The sequence below is a fragment of the Cucurbita maxima genome, unplaced genomic scaffold (genome assembly GCF_002738345.1).
Source record: "Cucurbita maxima cultivar Rimu unplaced genomic scaffold, Cmax_1.0 Cma_Scf00072, whole genome shotgun sequence".
Lineage (NCBI taxonomy): Eukaryota > Viridiplantae > Streptophyta > Magnoliopsida > Cucurbitales > Cucurbitaceae > Cucurbita > Cucurbita maxima.
Window position 1 is genome coordinate 221,746 of NW_019272088.1, and position 8,394 is coordinate 230,139.

Consider the following 8,394-nt stretch of genomic DNA (forward strand, 5'->3'; position numbering starts at 1 on the left):
GGGAAACGAAGTCCGACACGAGATCCAACTCACGACCCAAAACCCATAGGCAACCCTAACCGATGTGAGGGGTGGAGAAGATGAAGTCCACCTGGTCGGACCCAAACTCGAATACCCGCAACCTCATTATAGCCAAGCAACCCCATACCTAGTTTGCTCCAGTAACCTAAAATACAAAGCTTCGACCCAACAATGCAATCAGATACCAACTAGCAACCAGTCTAGTAGTCTAGTTCCTCTGTGCTTGGCCCAAAAACCCACATTCAAACAAAAAATACACAGAGCACGGTCTAACCAATGATCCACTATGCCAACTTGTGTGCCCACATGAACATTCAAGACCCGTGCCTCGACCCACTTTGCAACTTGTGTGCTCATGTGTCCTTGAGATTCAGGCGTAAGGGTAAACTTGAACAATACTAACTTTTGTAGAAGCTTGGAAGCCATTTTAAATCTCTAGTAAGTTCAATTAATTTCAATAATGATAAGCTATTGTATTTTTATTTTACCTTTATTTGAGTTGTCAAAAATGGGATTTGAACGCACACCCTCTGATCCCGCATTGGTTAGAGAAGAGAATGAAGTATAACTTATAAGAGTCTTTAAACATCTCTCTAATAAACATGATTTTAAATTATTATTTTAACGGCGATATATAACGGAAAAAAATGGACAATATATTTTTAGCCGTTGGAAAGGGGAACAAAACAATTCTTATAAAGATGTGGAAACCTCTCCCGAGTCTCTAGTTGACTCGTTTTAGAATTGTTCGGTTGATGGTGAAATTTGCCTTTAACAACAAGGTCGGAGGTCCTGCTAATAGGAATGAAGTCATTTAATAAAAGAATAGCACTTTATAAAACAAAACATTTCTAAGTTGTCAAAAGCTGGATTTCAACCCACGCACTCACAAGGACCAAAACTTGAGTCCTAAAGCCTTCAATAACTCAACCATCTTAACTATTTATTATGAGACCTAACATTGGTTGAAGAGTGGAATGAAGCATTCCTTATAAGGGTGTGAAAACCTCTCTCTTAAAGATGCATTTTAAAACTTTTAAACTTACGACGATACGTAACATGCCAAAACAAACAATATCTGCTAGCAATTGTAGAGGGACAGAAAACATTAACTATAAGGTTGTGGATATCTCTCCCTAGTAGACATATTTTAAAATCGTGAGGCTAATGGTGATACGTAATTAGCCAAAGTAGACAATATCAAAGGTGGGCTTGGTTTGTAACAAATTGTATTAGAATTAATCATTGGGTGGTGTGCCAACGAGGTTGCTGGGAACAAAAGGGGGTGGATTGTGAAATCCCACGTCGGTTGTGGAGGGGATGAAACATTTTTTATAAGCATGTGGAAATCTCTTACTATTAGACGTGTTTTAAAACTGTGAGGTTGTCAACGATATGTAATGAGTCAAAGTAGACAATATCTTGGCTAATACTCATAATTTGTTGGAATAGTTCAGTTGGTTAGAGCGTATGATTGTTAACCATAAGGTCGGAGGTTCATCTCTCTTTTTATCAATGGGAATGAATCATTCCATTTTAGTATGTGGAAAAAGTTAACCCTCCAACCAAAGTGGACAATGTCATATAATTATGTAGGTTCGTGATTCCTAACATTATTACAGTCTTAATCTAGCATTCTTAATAATAATATTGTGTAGTTTTTAGGGTAGCTTCAATACAAAAACATAATGTAAAAAATATTTTAGCATAAAGCAGTTACATTATGCATGTTCTAGTGACTCTCGGTCCCTAGAAAACTAGGGTCGTTACATATAATCTACACCTAAACATTCTATAACCTAAAGAAAAACCCGTGGCAACTCGCTCGATCAAGGACTCGGTTATTGCCTACAAGTAGGTTACTTATTTAGTTTCACTAGATATTACTTTTCCTTTTTGGGTGATCACTAATTGTTAGTTAAGATCACAGAGGAGGGTCGTCCCAAGCCATCAATTCTATATGTACAAGTTGTTGTCCTTAGTTTTCGAATCTCGTTCCAATTTTTATCAAATTGTTCTTTGTCACGTCAGTTCTATGTGTTACGAATTATTGTCCTTAGTTTTCGAATCTCCTTTCAATTTTTATGAAATTTTTTCTTTGTTAGGATGTGTCATGAATAATGATTTGAAGTCTTAGAAAGTTGAGTTATTATAGTTCTTATATGCTTGAAAAATCATGTCTTTTATTTTACCTTTATTTGAGTTGTCAGAAGTGGGATTTGAACCCATGCCCTCTGATCCCGCATGGATTTGAGAGGAGAATGAATAATAACTTATAAGTGTCTGTAAACATCTCTAGTAGAGTGTTTTAAAACGGTGATTCTGACGACGATTTGTTACGGTAAAAAATGGACAATATTTTTAGTGGCTGGAAATGGGAACGAAGCATTCCTTAGAAGAGTGTGGAAACCTCTCCCTAGTAGACTCATTTTAGAATTGTGAGGCTGATGATGATACGTAATGGGCAAAATCGGACAATATTTGTTAGCGGTGGGTTTGGGCTATTACGAAAGCTATCAAAGTAAGTCACCAAGCGTTGTGCCAGCAAGGACATTGGGCCCCCAAGGAGAGTGGATTGTGAGATCCAACATTGGTTGGAGAGGGGATGAAACATTCCTTATAAGAATGTGGTGGGCTTGAGCTATTATAAAGAATAAGCTAGAATAGCTCAGTTGGTTAGAGCGTGTGGCTGTTAACCACAAGGTCGGAGGTTCAAACCCTCCTTCTAGCGGATGGTGTAATACCTACTCTAAATTACACCACAAGGTCCCTAATACCTACTCACACCAGCTCCTTCAGCTCGGGATCTTATAGTCCTAGGCTAAAAAATGGCCTATTAGGCTCGGTTTGACATTTTGACACCGACCTTTATGTTTTTTGCCCTTTCGAAGCTTATTTTTACTTTAATAGAAATATTTAAGGTCAGTATAACGTCTTATTTCTAAAGTTCAAGTTAAATTAAATTAGAAATGTAAATTACTAACGAAGCGAGATGGACGTTTTAATAGGAAACAACAACTGACAACACTTGGAGTAACTTCGAGAGACAAAATTCACGCTCGCATGTGTGAATCAAAAGAGGTGCGATCAAAGGATAAGGCGACACTATACATGTTGTTCCGAGCCGTTGACGAGTCGGGCTTTGAGAAGCTTGCCAATGCAACTACTTCAAAAGAAGGGTCAGAAACTTTAGGAAAAGTGTTCAAAGGAATCGACCGAGTCAAGGAAGTGCATCTCCAAACTCTTCGTGGCAAGTTGGAGAGCATGAAGATGGAGTCAGAAAGTGTATCTGAATACATCACGCATGTACAAACTGTGGTAAACCAACTCAATCGAAATGGAGAAATGTTAGCCGAGATGCGGGTTTGGAGAAGATTTTAAGGTCATTAACCAACAACTTTGAGAATGTTGTATGCGCGATAGAAGAGTCAAAGGACCTAGCAACGTTCATATTCGATGAGCTAGCCGATTTTCTCGAGGCACACGAGTAACGTAAGAAGAAGAAGGAGGAAACACTTGATCAAGCACTTCAAACCAAGGCGTTAATCAAAGATTAAAAGGTACTCTACTCTCAAAATTTTGAAGGTAGAGGTTTTGACCGTGAAAGTAGTAAAAATGGTCATGGTGCTCAAGGAAGTAGCCATGAAGGATAATATAAGAAGAACGGATAGCCGAGCCAAGCAAATTGGCATGGAAGAGGACGCAATTGAGGAAGAGGTGGCCAATCAATTTACTCCAACATTCAGTGCTAGAAATGTCACAAATATGCACTATGCAAACAATTGTAACTTCGACAAATGTTATAATTGTGGTTGAGGGGCATTTTGCAAAAGATTGTCGAGCCGATAAAAAAGTGGAAAAAACAATCAACCTAGCCTTGGTGACGCAACAAACGAAGGTCTTAGGTCTTCTCTTCATGGCTCAAAATGAAGATCTGAAAGCGTAAGAACACGATGGAGAAAAAGACGATGGCGATAGTTGTGAGGCGGTGGAAACCGTTGGAAATGAGGGGATACACAGCAGATTTGGAAAAATCACAATATTGGAGATGAGAAAATCGAAGAAGGAATCTATATTGAACACGTGATCGTCGAACGAGCCAAAGAAACTTCCAGATCATCAGAAGGAGAATAGAGATTTAGAGCAACAACCAAAATCTGCCGTGGATAAATCTATGGAGAAGTCTTAGTTGCAGACGTTGAAATCGCTGAACGAGCGCATTTTGAAGGAGAAAGTAGAGATTGAAAAAGAAAAGAAAGCTTTTAGAAATGGAGATTGAAAGCTGAGAGAAGGAAGAGCTGAGGTAAGTGAGAGTTCTTTCTATCTCCCCACTCCAAAAGCATGATGCAGTCTCCGATGACCATCTCAACTTTCATCGGAGTCTGCGAAGAGTGGAAGGGCAGGAGTAAGACATTCTATGGTGTGAGTTATATCTCTCTGTTTGTGTGAGTGTGTGTTCTGAAAGTATAGTTTGTTATTCCAAAAGTAGTAATTTGTGTTAAGTATGTCTGTTGAATGTTTTTTTCCTAAAGAGGGACAAAAATGGGAGAGTACTTTTTTGGAGAAGGAAGAGAATGGGAAAGTAATTTCTAAGCTTGTGAAAAGAATTGAAAGTATGGAGAAAGAGAGGAAAGCTCCTGATAAGTCGTGGGTTCAAAACCAGAGGTGCGTGCTGGAAAGTGAAATTCTTTACATTGAAGCGTGGCACAATACGAATCGAGTTGAACATTCTTCTAGTCAAACTTCGTTAGACGTGGACGTGGGTTGGAAGAGTTATAGCGTGTCGCATATCGAGTGGAGCAGCGTAACTTTACAACGCGCCTGACGCGTTATTCCACCAAATCGTCAATACGTGTCCCTCAGGCTGTCTAACATGCTTTCCCTCCCTCAAGTTGACACATGACAAGTTTTCCCTCCCGCAAGTTGACACGTGGCTTGCTGGCTATCTAACAAGCTTTCCATCCCACAAGTTAACACGTGGAAAATTTTCTCTCCTAACAATGAGCCTGATGTGTTATTCCACCCAATCGTCAATACAAGTCCCTCAGGCTGTCTGATACGTTTTCCCTCCCGTTATTCCACCCAATCGTCAATACGTGTCCCTCAGGCTGTTTGATACGCTTTCCCTCCAGCAAGTTGACACGTGGCTTGCCGGCTGTCTCACGCGCTTTCTTTCCCACAAGTTCACACGTGGCTTGTCTTAAAAATTTCTCTCATGAGAGTCGCAATACTTAATCTGGCCTTCAAAATGAGTTCACTTACCTCCTTGTTCGTGAAAAGACTCTAAGAAATCCTCGAATTTCATTTTTCGTAAAAGAACATATCGAACGGCCAAAATAAGTTCATTTACCTCCTTCTTGTTCCTGAAATGACTCTTAGAAATCCTCGAATTTCATCCTTCATAGAAGAACATATCGAATGACTCAGATCAAAAGAAAAATTGTGAACGGCCGTATCATCGGTTTAAAGTTCGTACTGTAGTAACCCCGTATCATAAAAAGATATTATTAAGAATTAATAAAACTTGGCCTATGTAATTGTTGAACCTATGACCTTCACATTTTTAACACGACAACTTACAACTGAGCTAATAGGCCATAGACTTTCTCTCTTGACAATGCGCCTGACGCGTTATTTCACCCAATCATCAATACGTGTCCCTCAGGCAATCTGACACGCTTTCACTCCCGTAAGTTGACACGTGGCTTGCCGGCTGTCTCACGCACTTTCCTTCCCACAAGTTGACACGTGGCTTGGCAAAAAATTTTCTCTCATGAGAGTCGCAATACCGAATCTGGCCTTCAAAGTGAGTTCATTTACCTCCTTCTTGTTCCTGAAAGGACTTTCAGAAATCCTCGGATGAATATTATTAAGAATTAATAAAACTTGGCGTATGTAATTGTCGAACCTACGACCTTCACGTTTTTAACACGACAATCTCACAACTAAGCTAATTGGGCATAGATTTTATACACATTATAGATCGTTAGCTCTTAATCCAGCCAATCGAGTTTCGTTTACATAAATTTATGCATAATAAACTTAAAAAAGTCATTATCTCCTAAAGTTCGTAGTGTTTTAACTCGTATCATGAAAAGATATAATTAAAAATGAATGAAATTAGCCCATGAAGATGTCAAACCTGCGACCTTCGCATTACTACCACAACGCTCTAACCAACTGAGCTAATAGACCATAGATTTTCTCTCCTAACAATGCTCCTGACGCGTTATTCCACCCAATCGTCAATACGTGTCCCTCAGGCTGTCTGACACGCTTTCCCTCCCGCAAGTTGACACGTGGCTTGCCAGCTATCTCACGTGCTTTCCTTCCCACAAGTTGACACGTGGCTTGCTGAAAATTTTTCTCTCATGAGAGTCACAATACTGAATCTGGCCTTCAAAGTGAGTTCATTTACCTCCTTGTTCGTGAAAAGACTGAGAAATCCTCGAATTTCATCTTTCGTAAAAGAACATATCGAATGGCTAAAATAAGTTCATTAACCTCCTTTTTGTTCCTTAAAGGACTCTCAGAAATCCTCGAATTTCATCCTTCATAGAAGAACATATCAAATGACTCAGATCTAAAGAAAAATTGTGAACAGCCATATCATCGGTTTAAAGTTCGTACTATTCTAACCCCGTATCATGAAAAGATATTATTGAGAATTAATAAAACTTGGCCTATGTAATTGTCGAACCTTACGACCTTCACGTTTTTAACATGACAATCTTACAACTGAGCTAATTGGGCATAGGTTAAGAAAGATATCTATGTTAGTGGTAACTCATGTGAATCGAGCTGTCGATGAATAGGTGTTATAGAAACATTGCTCGAGAACTATGTGGTAACAGCTGGGATCGTCCAAAGGCATCCAGTCGTGTCTGTTTATTTTTTATTTCTACCTTTAGTTTTTAATTGTTTGTTGACTATTGGTCAATGTAAGAAGCGTTGCTCGAGAACTATGAGGTCACAGAGGGTGTCGTCCTAAGGAATCCAGTCGTCTGTTTTTTTTTTAGTTGTTTGTTGGTGGTCGGTCGAGGTAAGAAGGTGTAACACTCAAAAAATGAAGCAAAGCTACCCACGTAAGACCGAAAGGATCAAATAAAGAAATTAAGAGGATTAAGCAAGGAAAAGGGTCTTAAGCAAGTCATTTCTATACCCTAATGAGTACCTAGAAGGACTAAGAATTTTGGATTAGTATTGGGAATGAAAGCATAAGTGAAAAGGATGAAAAGCTCACTTTACAATTTTAACTAAAATTTTCGGATATTTAATTCCTTATCTAGTGGGAATTTCAAGATGCTCAATGACCAAAAAATGACCAACAAGAGATGAAGAAATTTTTAGGAAAATTATGAATTTATCAGAAAAAATAATAATAAAATATTCTGAAAGTTGCAAATTACCAAATTACCCTGATGATATGGATAATTACAAAAGTGCCATCCTACTAAAAATAAAAACTTCTACATGTGACCGTCTGCTTAAAGTCCTTCTAATCTCAAATTCTAGTGGTTGGATTTTCTCCAAATTTGGATACAATCTAGAACATTCAAAGATCATCAAATCCAACAGTTAGAATTCAAACTCGAAGTTGGTAGCTCGCTGATCGGAGAGGATATTTTTAACGAATTATCTAGAAAATTCAGTCTCCAAATCACATCGATTCTGAAGCTCTCAATGTCGGTGGAAGCTTCCCTTATAAAATCTGAAGTTGAGGCAAAATTTTAATACAAGAATCGAGTGATGAGAAATCCTAAAACTCAAGTTTGAAGCTCTTAGATTATGAGTTTTTCTTTCTCGGTTTTCTTCCAAATTCGAGGGCTATGGTTAATCATTTTCCTTCCTACCAACTCCTACATATTTCATATTGGATTTACAACAAGTTTCGTGAAGAAATCAGGCACTGAAAAGTTTTATAATCGGCTGCCCAACAAAAGGTTTCTAGATATACTCAGGCGAGAAACATGTTTTCCGACTAACTTTGGAAGGTTATAACTTGTGCTACATGGTTCTACACTTGTCAGAGGACACTGATTTTTATCCTTTTTATTCATGGTTCTTATAACCAACTACTCTATTTTCCTATTAAAAAATATAGTCACGGCATACCTGACATTACTACTATGCATGAAAGAATTCATTTACAACATTTCATAAATGGTGCTATGGACTTAAATGTTCATAATGAACACATTAAAACAATATTGTTATGAATAGTGGAAAATAGATAACATTAGTTTAAATAAAAATAAAGCAATGCCCTAATCTAACCTAAGGATCATTAAAAATAACATGAATGCAACTACCGTAACTTTGGTTCCTTAGCCTACACCACAACGTTGTCATCCGTAAATAGATATCTTACCT

At 38.2% G+C, this 8,394-nt stretch overlaps 1 non-coding gene across 1 annotated transcript; it reads left to right on the forward strand.

Annotated features, from left to right (window-relative positions):
* Positions 1-2,678: 2,678 nt before the first annotated feature.
* TRNAN-GUU lies at positions 2,679-2,752 on the forward strand. The gene has a single exon. It is a non-coding gene; the product is annotated as a tRNA-Asn (tRNA).
* The last annotated feature ends 5,642 nt before the right edge of the window (positions 2,753-8,394 follow it).